The sequence below is a fragment of the Lissotriton helveticus genome, chromosome 7 (assembly GCF_964261635.1).
Source record: "Lissotriton helveticus chromosome 7, aLisHel1.1, whole genome shotgun sequence".
NCBI lineage: Eukaryota > Metazoa > Chordata > Amphibia > Caudata > Salamandridae > Lissotriton > Lissotriton helveticus.
The window spans coordinates 1646892524-1646910757 of record NC_136068.1 but is presented as its reverse complement, the minus strand read 5'-3'; positions in this window follow the sequence as shown (position 1 = coordinate 1646910757).

The following is an 18234-nucleotide window of genomic DNA, read 5'->3' as shown; positions in this document are numbered from 1 at the left end:
CATGGCATGCATCATGAGTCACAAGCCACTGAACTCTGCACAATGCTAAGCCTAGTCTTGGGCAATTTGAAGAGAAACTACGTTCAATGTATAGTAGGATAGAAGTAACAGGAAAGGCAACAACTAGTATGACACACACATTGATGAGCCACTGGCAACAACCGGATAGCTGATGATGAATCACTGTTCATTTGCCCACCCTGCCACATAAAACCAGACCTGGTCATGTTAGAATTGCCGTGACCCTGTGCCACATGGGAAAACTCCTTCATGAACTGCCATGTGATGCCATCCTGGGACCTGGACTAAGTGTACCATGACCTCACACTGGCATTACAGCTGACTACACCCAAAGTCACATTGTGTGTCTGACCATCAATAAGAATTTTCAAACGACATGCTACCTATTTTGAGTATATGCACACACACACTGCACAGTGTGAGTATGCACAAGCCAAAATTAGATTACATGTACAGTGTGCACCTGTAGCAAACACATGACAATTAGAAAGTACACCATGGACAAAGGCTATTGAGGCTATTGAGGCTGACTCGTGCAGAAAACACATGTTGACACTCCTGATCAGTGCCAAAATATGAAGAAGGGCAGACACAGTGCACATGTGGTGCTACATGTAAGGTACCAACAGGTGTCACAGACCTCCCTCCAACATGATGATGTGCTACCGGATATGCATACTAAGACATTGCACCTTAGGAGTACCTGGGAAAGAAAATGTGTTGTCAAAGCGCTGGGCAAATGTTGAGTAGGGCAAGGTATGTAAACAAGCATCTGATGAAACTTGGCCATTTTCATGCCAATGCATTAAGTGCCTGTCTGACAACACCACTCCAACTGTGGGACTGTTAGCATGCCTTGGAGCCCTGCCGGTAGCATGTGACACACATGACAACAAACAGACATGTATCTACCCCCTTCTTGCTGCTGGCTCCCCTGCAACTGCCTATGGAGGTCTGGGAACACCACTTCCAGGACCCGGAGCATGTGGGGGGTGAGGTGGCGGGTGCCGCCATGCCGGCGTGGAGCTTGCAGCTTCAGCTGTACCCTGGCGATGCGGCGGGTCCAGCACCGGATGTCCTGCCACCTCTTCTTGATGTTTCCGAGCCTCCTGCGAGGCCCCCCCTCACTCCTGACATCCCTGGCCATGGCCAGCCAGATGTCACCCTTCTCATAGGCAGATACCTGTCACGAATGTAAAGTAAAAGAACATCAGTACACCTGGTCCATGTTCCAAAGACACACATATTTGCACAAAATACTTGAGGACAACAGGACATCGGATGCTCAACACACTTGCATCATTGTCCGGGAGTATGTGGCCTGTGAGCAAACAGAACTGGACTACATGCCTTTTAAAGGCTACAGATGACATAAGGGGTGCAAACCACTCTTTGAGCATGGCACTCACTGAGCAATATATGCAACATCAGAGTGCACTTCAGCATGTGACATGCTGTCACACACCCCACTACAACAAATAACCCTCTTCAGATAACACTGTACACACTGGCACTCACTCCCAACATCATAGCATCTCTCCACTATACATACACAGTAGCTATAGTGTCACACACACAACAGGTGCACACTCCAAGGTAGTGCACACATCACTCACCTGCTCCTCTGGTCTCCCATTCAGCTTGCTGTAGTTAGGCAGGAGGGCATCTAGCAGGGCCTTGTTCTCACCATCACTGAATGCAGGTGCCCTCTCCATGCTCAGCTAATCAGGGTCCAGAGGATACAGAGACAGCAGCTGTGTTTTCCACTCCAATGTTGTGCAGGCAAATGCCCTCCCACAGCCACATGCTGCCTTATATCTGTGCTGCAGAGGGTCTGTGAGTCCAAGGAGTAGTGTGTGATAGGCCACTATAGTTTGCATCCTATGTTTCATCCAATCCCATCACACACAAGGCCATGACACACATATGCATGGTTTGAAAACTGAGCCAGAGCTGAACAACAACTTTTGCAACATTGTATACTTTTGCCCAACTGAATTTTCCAGAACACCTGTAGGAGGCTCAAAAATCTCTGTATCCATGACAACCTGGCTGCATTCTAATCATTCCACTGTTCCCCTCGATGTTCCCTATGTATTTTATTGAATACCCACACAGGTACCATGCGATTGACGTCGCAAATGCAACTCATTCAATGGTGAAACGAGGCGTACACACGCACGTACCATTGGGTTACGCTGCGCTCGTGTATGGCTACTATGCAATAGGGAAACGAGGCGTACACACGCACGTACCATTGGGGTACGCTGTGCTCGCGTATGGCTACAATGCAATAGGGAAATGAGGCGTACACATGCACGTACCATTGGGGTACGCTGTGCTCGCGTATGGCTACAATGCAATAGGGAAACAAGGCGTACACACGCACGTACCATTGGGGTACGCTGTGCTCGCGTATGGCTACTATGCAATAGGGAAACGAGGCGTACACACGCACGTACCATTGGGGTACGCTGGGCTCGTGTATGGCTACTATGCAATAGGGAAACGAGGCGTACACACGCACGTACCATTGGGGTACGCTGTGCTCGCGTATGGCTACAATGCAATAGGGAAACGAGGCGTACACACGCACGTACCATTGGGGTACGCTGTGCTCACGTATGGCTACAATGCAATAGGGAAACGAGGCGTACACACGCACGTACCATTGGGGTACGCTGTGCTCGCATATGGCTACAATGCAATAGGGAAACGAGGCGTATACACGCACGTACCATTGGGGCACGCTGTGCGTTAGACATGCTCAAGTGAACACTTGTGTAGGCTGCGTTCTTGACCTCCTTCATGTCACCATTGGGACCCCAGGAAATCACATGGCAGGGATGTAGTCTAGACTCATGTTGACGATGTGGATGCATACATCAGCATGGCATCCTTACATCAGCAGGCCCCAGGTGTGGCAGGCAGTGAAGAAGCACATGGACTGTGACCTTGTGGCTCAGTTGATGTGTGAAGAGCTGTTGAGACATGTCATTAATCATGGTGCACATGTGTTTCACATACATTAAACACTTCTCACCTGAGTAACGTCTTCAACATATTGTGATGCACATCAACACTGGAATGGCACACCATTCAGTACAGGGAACTGTCACATGATGACAGCAGCATGCCCACTGTCACAGATGTCGAATTGACGCACAGCATGACCCTGTGTGACCACGTCATGTGTGTGCCATGTGCGACATTGTACATGCTGTTTGCATATGAAAGAATCAGGTCAGTATTATATTCCTCACCTTAGAATATCCCCAAGCGTCAGACTGGATCTGCCAATTTGTGCTTAGCAGTACCCTTGTGCGTCGGTAGGCGTCGTCTGCGGCTCCGCGTGAGTCGTCGGCATTGTGTGCGGCGTGATGACGTTGTCTGAGTACTCAGACGTCGCCTCCGCATGCTGACGTCAGGTCCTCTTTTTTCACACCAACAGCGCAGTTCCCGTATAAGTCTAACCTTACTCATTTTGTTTCGAAACTTTGTACAATCACTTCTGATCATTTAACTTGATTTTCCGGCTCTGGACGGTGCCAATAGGGATGGCTGTTTTCAAGCCTGTGAGGATTGTGACCGACTGATGTCGGTGACTGACCCTCACCCTCGGTGTCTCCACTGTCTGGACGTCAAGCACGACAACAAGAGCTGCTCCGACTGCCGGGCCCTGACTTTGGAAGCTAGGCGGGAGTGGTCCCGCAAGCGGCTCGGACTCCAGCAGTTGGCCCTGCACCGCAAGAGCTCATGGTCTGGACGTAGGTCGAGGGACCGGGCGTGGGGTTTGAGCCATCAGAGCTCTGGGATTTGACATCACTCCTCCGGGGCAAAGTCGTCAGGTAACCACAAGAAGTCAAAGAGATGTCATCGCACTTCAAACTCCCCACGATGCACGTGCAATGCGGCACGGGATTTGGGTGACACCGCCCACGTGGCTCCGTCAGATTCGCGGGCATCGTAGCATGCACCAAGACCTCTGGTCCCTGGGCAGCATGCGACGCAGGAGGAGTTAGAGCGCTTCCTCATGGCCATGATGTCCCTCCCTCCACCGACGGGCTACGCCGCGGCTTTGGGCCCAGTGGACCCGTCTGGGGGCACTAGCGGGTCTGGTGCTTCGGCCCCGACGTCGTCTGGTGCTTTGGCTCAGACGCCGGCGGCGCCTTCGTCCCAGCGCGCTGGGCCACACTGGATCCGATTGGTGATCCTGGTCCGCGCAGGTTCACCTCACGACCTCACCTGCAACAGTCCCCCAGGTGTCACCCTCGGCGCCGTCCTTAGGTGGTGCCGTCCCCGATACCACACTCTATACGGCTCAGGCGTGGGAAAGGCACAGCTGAACACCACTTTTGATGCTGCATGGGGAGTTTAACTTCAACGAGCCGGGCACATCTTTTGACAACCCTGATTATCAGGGAATGGGTGATAAAGAGTATTAGGAGGGTTCTGAAGACCCTCTCACACGTGAGTGTCAGTCCCAAGACGACTGGACAGGTGGACTGGGGGATGCGAGTGGTCTGGACACCTCGCCAGACACTGGTCATGTCTCAAATCCAACGTGTCTTCAGAGGAGGGGGACACGTACAGTGTGGTGTTTACGTGGGCGGCCAAAGCCTTGCCCCTTCATCTCTCCGTCGCGCCCGTGAAGACCAACCTCCTCACCGAGGTCCTTAAACTGCAGTCAAGCTCGGCTAAGCCTCTGCAGCCGTTTCATGAGGCATTGACTGACGCTATTTTGGTCACTATGTCCAGGCCCGCTGCAGGTTTGGCTGTAGATAGGCACGTGGCCAGACGCCCACACCCGTCCCCGGATGACCCATGTTTCCTGTCCTCCCACCCCACCCCAGAGAGCCTGGGCATCCAGGCCTCCAAATCACAGACCGCATTCCCGTTTGCTCTACTGGACAGGGTATCCAAGAGGTATGAGCAGTACGGAAAGATGGTATCATCCTCCCTGAGTCTGGGACTGCGGTCTTCCAACATCACATGCCTCTTTGTCCGCTACACACACTCTCTGTGGGACACAGTTGCGGAACTGCTGCCAGAATGCCCGTTGTAGGTACGGGCAAAACTTGGCCAAGCCCTTGTAAAATGCCGATCTGCGGCACGGTATTCGATCCGGTGTGGGCTGGATAGCACCGACTCACTGGGCAGAACGATGGCATCCATGGAGGCGATTTGTTTCAAAGCCTGGTTGAAGTCCGCCCAATTTTTTGCCGATGACCAGAATACACTCATGGACATGCCCGTTGATGTCCGTAGCCTTTCGGGCAACAAGGCACACCATGCGCTTGAGCACATGAAGGACTCCAGGGCTACGGCCAGGTCCATGGGCCTGTCGGCCCCGCAACAGCGAAGTGTTACCTTTTGCTCATTTTGTGGCCAAGGAAGTGGCACACACACATGTGCTGCCAGCCACGCAATGCTGACTAACATCCAATGCCGTGGCGGCGGTGGTAACAGCCGTGGCAGCGGTCGGTGACAACGGCAAGGTCAGTCCACACCTTCCCCCGCAACATCTGCCTACAAACCCTCCTAGTCTGTGCTTTCAGGGCCATGTGACGCCAGTGGGGGCAGGGTTCGCCATCACCTCCACCACTGGGGCACTGTCACATTGGACAGGTGGGTGCTGCAAATCGTCCCCAGGGGCTATTCCCTCACTCTTGAGGCGACCCCTCAGCCATGCCACCGCAATACCAACGTGTATCGGGAGATCATTTGCAACTTCAGCATGCAGAAGTTACAGCCCTCTTGGCCGAGGGGGCCATCGTGCCCGTTCCTGGGCCAGAAATAGGGTGTGGTTGCTACTCCCACTACTTGCTGCTACCCAAGAAGGCCAATGGGGGCCTACGCCCTATCTTGGACACAAGGAACGTCAATGGCTTCCTCCGGAAGGAGAAGCTCAAAATGCCGAGAGTGGCTCAGGTCCTACCTGCCCTGGACCAAGGAGACTGGATGGTAGCGTTGGACTTGCAGGATGGTAATTTCAACATCCCCGTCCTGCCGGCCCACCGGCTCTACCTGCGGTTCACGTTAGGCCACAAGCACATTCACTTTACCCTGATCCACTTCTGACTTACCACGGATGTTCATGTTGGTACTGGTATCCCGAGTTCATCATCATGTCAGTTGCTCCCCCGGTTTGTCTGCCTCTTCTGGAGGACCTTATGTCCCAGCAGCAGGGGACGGTCCTCCACCCGTACCTGTACAGTGTCCACCTCCATGCTTGGAGAGTGAGCGGCGACAGTAGAGGCCATTTGCCTTTCATCCTGAAGTCTGTAATATCATCCATGCTGCCAGGCGTCCCTCCACAAAGTCGGTATACGCCTGCAGGTGGACCCGATTTGTGGCATGGTGCACACCGAAGGCTGTGGACCCTCTTTCTGCACCTCTTCATGAATTTCATCTCTTACTTCTTTCTCATGCCCAGCACGGCTCTGCTCTGGGCACTATCAAGGGCTATGTTCCTGCCCTTTCAGCCTTAATAAGGCTGCCTGATCAACCTACTATGTTCTAGTCCCCTATTGTGACGCGTTTTCTGAATGGCATCAGACACACGTTTCCAGAAGTTCCATATGTGATGCCTCAGTGGTACTTGGACCTGGTTCTTACATATCTGATGTGTGCTCCCTGTGAGCGAGTTCTCAAATTTCCTCTCCGCCTTCTTACTCAGAAGACTGCTTTCCTGTTTGCCATCACCTCTGCCACGAGATTGAGTGAGCCCCAGGCTCTTTCTCCATAAACTCCTGACCTTTCAGTACATCCGGACAAGTTTGCATTGCGGACAATACCCTATTTACCGCACAAGTTTGACACGGACTTCCACATCGGGCAATCTTTCACCTTGTCCACATTATTTCCGCCTACGCATCCCTCAAAGGAGATAGAGCCGCTACACCGTCTGTACCCAAAACGTGCGCTCTCATACTAACTGGATCGCACACGCCAGTTCCGGGTGGATGAACAACTTTTAGTTGGTTACATGGGCGCTGAAAAGGGAAGGCCGGTACACAAGCAGACCATCTCTCTGTGGGTGTCTTGTGTATGAAGGCTTGGTAACCCTTGCCAAAGAAGGAGCCTCCTGTTGGCCTGAGAGCCCATTCGACTCCGGCCACAGTGGCTACTACTGCCCTGGGTTGGGGAGTACCCTAGCAGGACATTTGTCAGGCAGCTACGTGGGCCTCGATGCACGGGTTTGCAAGACACTACTGCCTGGACAGCCAAGTCCGGAGGGATGTCTTCTTTGGCCGTTCCGTCCTCCAGGACTTTATGGTGTGATTATTGGTTTTAAGACCCACCACAGGGCTTGGTCTTGCTGGGGTATGTATTCCAAGGTAGGAATATGGTACTAACTACTGTTTCTTCCAGATATTTTGTTACTAAAGGTAAGTAACGTGCTCATACTGTTCAGTATATCTGCTGTAGGAGCATCTATGATGGGTCCTTGCCACGATGACAGGGTTTCACTTGTACGCACACCATGCCACTTGTGCAAATGAACCGCTCATATGTGTGATGGCATCATAGACCATTTGTCACAAATCAAACATTTCTGCTGTCTGATGATGTCCATGTATTAGTTTTGGAAATATCACACCGCAATAGGAATATGTCAGATCTGTGCAAATGATGGCACATGTGATGTGGGTGTGTGTATTGTTGTCAGCTGTCTGGATGTGCAGACAACCTCCTAATGCAATTCACGTGACGTGTGTCACTGACGTGATACATTGTCCTGCTCACTCAGACCTTCCCATCAGATCATTTGTGTGCATGTCACATCCATTCCATGGACCACAGGTCTTTTACATTTCATGGAGGAGTGGCTGGCAGCTGGCACATGTTTCCTCATTGTGTATCCCACGCCACACTCAAAATTGTCTAGATTTGTTGAAGCAGTGTTGCTTGTGCCATGTACATTGTAATTGTCTTTGTCTGACAGTTGTACACATTTTCTCCTAAATATGTTTTGCAGGGCACCCCCTCTGCCAAGGCCATTGCCAGACTTGGATGCCATGAGGGAACGTAATTGCATACGGCGTTACTGCTTCACCAGACAGTTGATTCAGGACCTGACGGACAGGCTGGAGCAACATCTGCAACCACGACACAGGTACCCAACTGCGCTGACACCCAAGGTAAAGATGATGGCAGCCTACATTTCTTTGCCACAAGTACGTTCCAATTTACCATAGCTGATGTGGGAGGGATGTCACAAACCATGTTTAGCCGGGTATTAAGCGATGTGTTGGCTGCTATGTTGCTGCACCTTGATGAATTCATTACATTCCCTAATCCAGAACAGTTGACAGATGTCAAGGGGGAATTCTATGCCCTGGGACGCATGCCACATGTCATTGGTGCAATTGATGGTACACATGTTACTCTGGTGCCACCACAGGCTCAGGAGCAAGCGTACCGCAACAGGAAACACTACCACTCGATAAATGCCCTGGGGGTGTGTCTTGCCAACATGCTTATCTCACATGTTTGTGCACGTTTTCCAGGATCGTGCCACGATGCATTCATCATGAGGCGTAGCAGGGTACCACAGATGATGCTGCAGCTGCACAACCATCAGGCATGTCTTGTTGGTGGGTAAACTCTGTTAGTCATGTATGTCATTGCTTCATGAACTGCATCATATTACACACTCATTTCCATGATGTCAATTTGCAGGAGACGCAGGATATCCAAACATGCCGTGGCTAATGACTCCGCTACGCAACCCCAGGACAGCTGCAGACCAGCGGTACAACAATGCTCATGGGAAGACCAGGCGGGTGATCGAGCGAACATTTGGACTCCGGAAGAGCCGGTTCAGGTGCCTGGACAAGACAGGCGGAGCCCTCCAATACACCCCACTCAAGGTGTGTGACATCTTCACCGTGTGCTGCATGCTACACAACATGGCAGTGGAGGAAGCCGTGCCACTCATCCTTGATCCTGATGAGCTGGAACATCCGCCCGTTGAGGATGAAGGCCTTGCCCAGGATGCCAGTGACGAGGAGGTTGAAGATGATATCCGGAGTCACCTCATCCGCAACTTCTTTTCATAATGGTGAGTCATAGGTGCATTTTGGTCAAACATGTACTATAGAGTTGCATGGGTAGCATGCTGTGTATGCAACTGACTGTATGCAATGTCACTTGGATGTTTGTTGTGCAGTGTCACACAGGTGCAGATGTAATGCAGCACACATATGTGCTATGTGTGTAATTGGAATGTACAAGTGTACTACAACATCAGGCTATTCAACATGACAATGTCAGCATGACATTATACGGAACTTGACCCCTTGTGTGCCTCTCATCCCCAGCTCACCCTACCTGTTGTCCGTTGGTATCATCGTGGTCAGCCTGCTATTGCTCATTATGATTGCAACGTCAGCCGAATCAACGGAGCATGCATGGACATGTGGAATAGTCAATTTGGGTAAGGACTCATATGAGGCTGTTTAGCGTTGGTAGGGTTTCAATTGCGTGGTACATGTTCATGCGCATGTTGTTAGACCATGCATACATGCAACAACATCATGTTTTGTATTACATGTAGGCCCACTCCCATGACAGGATAGTCACCCCATATGACAGTCGTCTATAGTTTTAGACTCTGGTGAATGCATCAATGTGTGGAGACATTGACACTGACACATTGCATATACCATGGTTTGATATTGTGTTGGAGGTCACAACCACGGACTCTGTGGGGGATTGCAGCCTCACTGTGTGCATTAGAATGTGTCTGGATCATCACCTCAACCTTGTTGGCCAGTCCAGTTTGTTTACCAAAAAACCATGTCGTGTAGGTGTGGCCCAGTGTATGTTCCACATGTTAAGACAACTGTCCTGTGATTCTGTTCGCATGGATGCATTGCCCCTTGTTGCAGTATGTCATGTCACTGTCATGTCGTTACCTCAGTGCAGGTTGAGAATACTGCTACGCCAGCCTTCACAGTGAGTAGCAGTTCTGTTTTCATTCACATGATGCCATGTATGGATTGCAGTAGACATGACAATGGTGGGATGTTGCATATGTAAATTATTCTGTTGCACCAGTGGAGTGCGGTCATTCACATGATTCTCTTGTCCCGTGCAGCATTTCTCTGCGACGGTAGGGTTCATTATGTGGCTTGGATCCACATCACTTGCTGTTGAGTTATTTTCAACCTGCTTGTCATGTTTAGCATAGTGATGCAAAGTTGATAGAGCAAAAGACTGGCTACAGAGTGCCTTCATTGCATGTAGGTCATTAGCTTCCTCATCATATGTGATGCTTACAGCTGTTGTGGGTGATGTCAAGTTTGCCTACATGGCCCTTACGGGTACACATAAACAAATACAGATATTACACTTTGCGTAAGTAGCATTTCCATATATTTTAATTTGTTTGTAGGGTACACATCATCAGACACTGTGATTTAGTTTTTGTCCACATAGATCTCATTGCATAGTAGCAGACTCGTGAGCGTTACACAAGACTCAAATAGATAACAGACTGTCCTAGGTTTTATCTGTTCGTGTTACAGCATCTGATCTTATTTGATAGCATAATGAGTGATCTCAAATTGGCTACAGTCGTTACACTTCACAGGTGTGACTGGTAAAGTGTATCTCATGAGGTATTTGTAGTGTCAGTGACATGAGAAAGTGCTCCTAATGCTTGTTTGCCTCTGTTTCAGGTCTCCCTCCCTGCAGTTCCCATCCTCTCCTTCCCTCGCCTGATCACCCTTTTGTGTCTGTCATTTGTACTCAGACCAAGGGGCTATTTGGAGGTGGAACCCTTTGAGCATCACACCACTCTGATGAAGAAAGGTACGGCCAGTCCCTGGCAGTCTTGTAGCGAATCATTCTGCTGCATTACAGGTGACATCATTCATTGACTTTGTTTGTCTTCTGGCCAATGCCACTGACCATGTATGTTTGATAATGCTCCATTGCCTCCCAAGGTAAATCATCATTTTGTGCATGACGTATGATTTCCACAGAATATTGTGCCTCCTTGATGTCAACGCATATGTCCTTCTAATGTGCATGTCTATTATATGGCATAAAGTAAGGTCATTCTTGTTAGGTGTTTACGTGTACAGTGACAACATGCATGGTGTTGGTTAAGGCTAAAGTACTATATTGTGTGTGAGGTAGATGGCTGTGTAGCTGCTGTTTAGCTTGCAACACACTACCTGTAGCCTACACCTGCTGACGCTGTGTGTCCTGTGCCCCACTTGTCCCTGAGTGGAGCAGGCACTCCTGCATTCACATACACATGTCACTTTGTGGCTTGCCAATGCCCTTGTGGTATGTGCTTGTTTTGCAAGTTGTCACACCCCTCCTGCCATCATGTCTTCACTGATTCCTGCTGCTGCATACACAGCCACAATGCAGCGCAGACTAGCCAGATCCAGGACCACACACGCCCACAGTATACCCCTCCTTCCATCTATTTGTAGAGCATGCTCCAGCCACCCTACACACAGAGAACACCAGACAATCATCCTCCTGGTATCACGATGCCTCAAACTCACCCATAACAGCTTCTATGCCTGTGTGTGCAACACATACTGGCAAGACTTTGCTGAGCCACATGACAGTGTATCTACGTACCACCAGGTCATGTGCCTTGTACAGCACACACATACCTTCCATGGGCACAATATTGTACAGTGTTACCTTGTCAACACCACAGCAGCACACCTCGCCTTCCTTACAGTAACGTGGCAGTACACAACCTTGTCACACCACTTCAACATAGCCGTTACAGTTAGTCAAGTAGCCACAGGGGACACACACCATGACCACGTCTCTTGGGTGTGGTGTGATGTGGCCGTTCTGGTGTAGATAATTGTCAGACGTGGCTAGTTGTTCTGGATGCGCTGCACCCATCACAGGAGTTTTGTACTTGTAGCTCCATAGGGGGAGGTCACGAAATCAGCTGAGCTTGGGTAGAGTGCTACAGCCCATTGCCCACAGTCTGTCCTGCCACCCTTGGCCTGCGCGCCATTCATCACATCCACAGTACAGCAGCATGCTGATGATAGTTCACATACCTGAGGACACAGATGTAGGTACTCCCTACGTGGACACCTAGCTTTTTAACCCTGATCTATACACCTCCAAGTGACTCTCCTGTGCCTGTCTGTAATTGCAGTTTTGTGATCCAAACCCCCCTCCAGCATTTACTAACCATCACAGGTGTGTGTTTCCATCCATGTATCTAGTTGTTAGAATATTGTGACCTATGTGTGTCCTCACCCGAACTCAGATCCAAGTGTGTGGATGGCTGCAGTTTGTTGAATACTCTTGCATTTCATACATTTACACACACATAGTTTTTTATACTGTGGGTACAAGATAACTCCACAAATGCGTATGATGTTTCTTATATTTATTAGGTGATCTTGTGCAGGAAACGTGAGTAGGTGCTGTACAGAAAGAGGAGGAATCCAAAGTTCACTGCTGGAGATGAGATGCCTTACAGTTTGAGTCAACAGAGTCCAGGCCACAGTGCTTGACATCATTGGGCAGACTGTGACCAGCAAGTCCATGTGGGAGAGTCTCATAGGTGATGCTGTTGCACCCAAGGGCAATATGCCAGGTCAGGTGTCCTGGGAGTTGTGCATGCCCCACTGCCTCTCAACGTCTTAGCCGTGGACGACCCTTCTTCCTTGGGGGACCCTCATTTGCAGGCATGGACGATGCATGGGACGCTACGTCAGACAGTTCCTCCTCCTCCTCCTCCCTCCCTGTGGCTGGTGTTGCACTTTGCCTTGATGTTTCTGGCCTCGTGACACAGGGAGGGTGCTGCATGTTGCCAGCAATCTGACGTAGTGATTGGCTCATTTCCCGATGCACCGTAAAGAGCTCAGCCAGTGTTGCCTCCACCCGTCCATAGTGTTGTGTTTGCCTGGCATTTTGCTCAGCCTGCTGTTGTTTAACCTCGTTGAGGGCCACCGCTACCTGGCTTACCTCCCTGGTGTCACGCCGGTATGCCTCCAAGATGTTAGTCAGTTCAGTCATACCGAACCCTGCAGCTGACTGGCCAGAATCTCGCCTCCGCCTTGCACCACTCCCACCAACCTGACCCACACGAGCACGGCCTGCGCTTGTGGGCACATCCGATCGACGAAACCCACGAGTGCTGGCAGGGTGGATTTTGTCTGCCGCCTCAAGGGTGCCCGACAAAAAGGTGTCCCTCATTTTCAGACAGGCTCTCTGGTGGATCATGGGCAGGGCTCTGACCTGTCTGCTGGGATGTGGTGGGAATGGGTCCGGTGGTTGGCACAGATGTAGCTGGTACAGTTGATGCAGGGGTTTGGGATACAGAGGGGCCAGGTTGGTTGGGGTCATCCACAGTACATTGAGTGGCGTCGCTGTCGGTGGGATCAGGGTCCTGCTGAGCCTGGGACTGGGATGCTTCTCCCTCCTGGTTGGGGGTGGTCTCCACATGTTGCCCTGTGTGTGTGAGAGACAGACACTGTTAATGCACTATCAGGTGACATCTTAATTTGTTATCCATTATCAGCATCACTGTTCCACCAGCTTTACATTGTTGTCATTGTTCAGTTGTGTATATAGTGGTAGCAAATTGACATGCACTCAGGGGGATTTTCCTTCCTCCATTCTCTTGACAATGACTGACACAGCCATTGCTGTGTCTTGTCTTGCCGGCACAACACATATACAGCAGTGCTCTGTTTCACGCAACATTCAGGATACATTGTAAATCCTTATGCCTGCGTCAAGCATGCACAGAGTTTAGATGCAGCATGTTCATGTAAGAGACAGAGCAGAATTTTGAAGGATAAATTCATCTACTTTGTATAGGTGTTGCTGTTGCGTGATGGCCAACCAATGCCAACACCCCTGGCCCTGTACACCCACTTCTAGATCATGGCTTTAGATCGTGGCACTTCTCAAAGACGCATCACCTTCTCAATACCCATGTGCATGTTGGTACCTAAGTGCATCCACAACGTTCATAAGATGGGGCACGTGCATTGTGTGAGAGGCACAATGGACTGGAGCATCTGCACTGTGCATGTTAAAGTTGTATGCGTATTCATATGAGTGAGTGTTTAGTGGTGGTACATGACAATTGTGACATTGTTGCACTCCATTGCCTGTCCCCAGGGGATAAGTTTCTGTAAGGGGTGTGTGTGACAGGCCATGCTAGTAGTTTGAGTGTGATTTGCAAGCGTCCATCCTTCGTGATTTGGCTGTGCCCTCATGTAGAATGCTGGCATTATCGTGGTTGTGGGTTCCTGCACAGGATGTCTGACCTTGTCCTGGTGTTTGTGTTTGCAATGATCACAGGAGGGACTTGTGCTGCCTACACCAGGGCCCATTGTGTGCTACAGAGCTTTCAAAACTGTGTGTCCTGACACAGTACTGTGTCACCTGCAAATGGTGGGTGTGTCGCAGGCACTTAGTAAATGACTGCTGGTAATTAGGAGACATCCCTAGACACTCTACTCTATGGTCTTTATAAGACCTGTGCAGTGCTCGGGTGCGACTGTGTGTGTGCCCAGGAAGCTGGGGTGAGGTGACAGAAGGAGGAAAACTGAGGGAGGGATACAGAGGGACGGAGGCAGAGTAACAGAGAAATAGAAACGGAGACAGAGGGAGGGCAACAGACCGAGGCGGGAGGCAGATGGAGGGAGACAGAGGGAGTTAGACAGAGGGAGGGAGGCAGACAAGAGCCAGACAGACAAGAGGGAGACAGCCAAGAGGGAGACAGGCAAGAGGGAGGGAGACAGAGGGAGAGAGAGTGAGGGAGACAGGGACAAACAGGCAAATAGACGCAGAGACTGAGACAGGCAGAGAGACAGAGAGGCATAGAGATGGAGAGGGAGAGAGAGTGGGAGACAGAGGGAGGGAGCGGGAGGAGACAGACAAAGACGGAGACAGAGTGAGGGAGGCAGAGTGAGAGAGAGGGAGGGAGTCAGGGGGAGACAGAGGGAAGGAGAGGGAGACCGACAGAGGGGGACAGACAGAGGGAGAGAGACCGAGGTAGGGAGACATAGGGAGAGGGAGACATAGGGAGAGGGAGACAGAGAGAGAGGGCAACAGGGATGGAGGGAGTCAGAGGGAGGGAGGGAGACAGAGGGAGTGAGACAAAGGGAGTGAGACAGAGGGTGACAGACAGAGGGAGACAGTCAAAGTGAGGGAGACAGACAGAGGGAGGAGGGCAAGAGAGGGATGGAGACAAGTTGTTTGTGCTCGCTCGCTTGCTACACTGCCTTACTGTGTCACAAAATGATGCATCTCCAAAAAGTGTGTCAGCAACATGAAAAGTTTTTGGGTGTACTATCTTGTGTGAAATTTCACTATCCCTGTGCATTGGGCATGGTGCTTGGGTGTGTACCTGGGACAAATGGGATGAGAGCAGCCTCCCTCCCTACACCTTCCACCCTTTGAGACTCCCCCTTGCAACTACACCCATTCTGTTGTGTACTGCTGGCACTCATGGCCACCCACACCCATACTGTTGGGCACTGCTGGGACTCATGGACACCCACCCCAATACTGCTGGGCACTGTTGTAAGTCCCCCCATATAACATGTGTTTTTTGTATACTCACCAGGCTCAACGGCTCCTTCAATTCCGTGTACTCCCACCGGTGGCAGCAGGGTCATGACTTTCTCCTCCCAGGGCTGGTATACTGGAGGTCTGCGGGGACCACCGCCTCCAGTGTGGTGTGCACAGGCGTAGTTCTGGTCCATTGTCTTCTTGACCATCCTCTGAAGATCATAGCACGTGGCCTGGCATTCCTGCCTGGTCCGCCTGATGGGTGCAACAGCATTGACCTTGTCAACGATCCTCTCCCACATGCATGTTTTTTCAGCCATGCTGGTCTGTCTGACCAATGCCCTAAACAGCTGTGGCTCGATTCTGATGACTTCATCTGTAAGGATCTCATTCTCCGGGTAAGTGAACTTTGGATTCTTGGGTGTGGTCATGGTGTGGGGTATATGTGATTGAGGGGGTGATGGTGTGTATGGATGAGGGTGTGTGGGTCTGATTGTGAAGGGGTTGGTGTGGGTGTAGATGAGATAGGGTGTATGTGTGAAGGTTAATGGGTGCTCTTGGAAATGGGATCCCTGGCTGGCCAGGGCTTTCGCCAAAGTCAGTCAGAGACCACCACTCCCAAGTCAGGGCAAGGGAGTTACACGCCAAGATAACCCCTGCTCACCCTCTAGGTAACGTGGCGCGAGCAGCAAGGCTAATCCTGGAGGCGATGTAGGTTAAGTATTTGCGCACGCACCCCAGCAACAACACCCAAAGGCCCACCACAAAGGAAACTCCACACAAGGTTATATAAAAATAGCCTTTGTATTACACCAAAACACATTAGATAAAACACACTTTACAATGTGCCAGAGGCACGGGCAGAATTTACAAGGGATTATTTACAAGACAGGGCCACCTGGACCACTGCCAGGAATCAGCACTTTTAGAAGTAACAATACAATACTTGTAGGCCTAGAACTTAGAACATAGCCTATCAGACAGTACCTTCCGTCCTGGTTGCACGGGATAATGCGAGTGACCTCCTTAGTAAACTTGAGCGGGCGACCCAGCGAAGCGGCGCGGCTCAGGGGAGAGCGGCGCTGCTCGAGGCTTGGACGGGCTGCCGGCACGGTACAAGCGTTTCTCTGGGGCGACCAATGTGTGCGGCTCAGAAGAGGAGGGGGAGGCAGGATGCGGGCGACCCAGCGAAGCGGCGCGGCTCAGGGGAGAGCGGCGCTGCTCGAGGCTTGGACGGGCTGCCGTGCACGAGCTGCCGAGGGAACGAGCGAGGCACACTTCAGCGAGGCCCCAGGGGCCCAGGGAGATCAGACAAGTCCCAGCAATTTGGCAGGGAAGGCACCATAGAGTCCACTGGTCCTGGGACTCTGGTCAGGGGGCAAGCTTAGTATCAAGCCCTTGGGATCACTTATAACAGAAGACCACTGTAATACAAAATAAGACATAAAGCACACAACCAGTACCCACTGGTAACTGGTAAGTCCCCCCTACGCAATCCTAACCACCCTAGGAACAGGTCACGCAGGGAACCAGGACCTTACTAGCACCACCTGCACTAGCAAGAACAACCACCTCAGTATCACAATACAAGTAGGGGCATAGACCTGGGGACAAAACACATGATGCAGAACCTACATTCAGCGGTGTAAGGAACACATGACGCATCAACACACGTTCAGCGGTGTAAGGAACAGGGCACATAATGTATCAACAACACATTCAGAGGTGCAGCAAAGAGCACTTTGCAGAAATCACAGTAACATGAACTTACATCAAAGTCCAGGGTCCAGGTTGCGCCACTGCGCCAAGACCTAAACGTAGCAGCTGCCCACTACTTGCTGGGCAGCTGAGGGACAGAACAGGGGGGCCTAAACGCTGCAGCTGGCACTAAGTGCTGCGCAGCTGGGGAAAGGCCAGGGATGAAGGAGTGCGCCTCACTCCTAAAGTCCACAGTACATGTCCCTAGAAGCAAAATACCTAAACGGTGCAGCTGCCCACTAATTGCTGGGCAGCTGGAAACAAATCTGCGCCAGGGGCCCTCACTGGCCCCTCAGGAAGCAAAACTGTGCAAACGGTGGAGCCTTCTAGGCTCTAGAACATACATAGGCGCAGTTTGGAGCCCACTAGGCCTTCAAATTAAGCAATGCCCCTGAGCCTCTCTGGGCTCGAGCAAATGTGGTGCCAATGTTGGAGTCCCCCCTCCGGGGACTCAAAATCAATAAACTGCCCTCAAGAGCCTCTGTGGCTCTTCAAACAACTGTGGCGCCTTCTTGAGCCTCTCTGGGCTCTATCAAAGAATGCGGGGACCGAACCTCGCAGGCTCGCCGGAGCAAAGGTAGGCGGAGTCCCTCTCGGGGACTCGATATCACGGGGGGCCCCCACGAGCCTCTCTGGGGCTCCAAAACACTCTGTGGGCACTCAAGAGCCCCTCGTGGGCTCTCCACAGTGGGGCCTCGCAATCGGTGGAGTCCCGCTCGGGGACTCAAAAACACTCGTAATGCCCCCGGAGCCTCTTGGGCTTGTGAAGCAAGGAAATGCCCCCAGAACACTCACCGGGCGTCTTTCTTCCGGGGCCAGCGCGGGACTCTGCCTCCGGGGCTCCCCTCACTCCTGGGAGCCCCAACATGCAACACCCGGCTCCAGGAGGGGGGGGGGCATCTTCACCCGGTCCCCCATCTC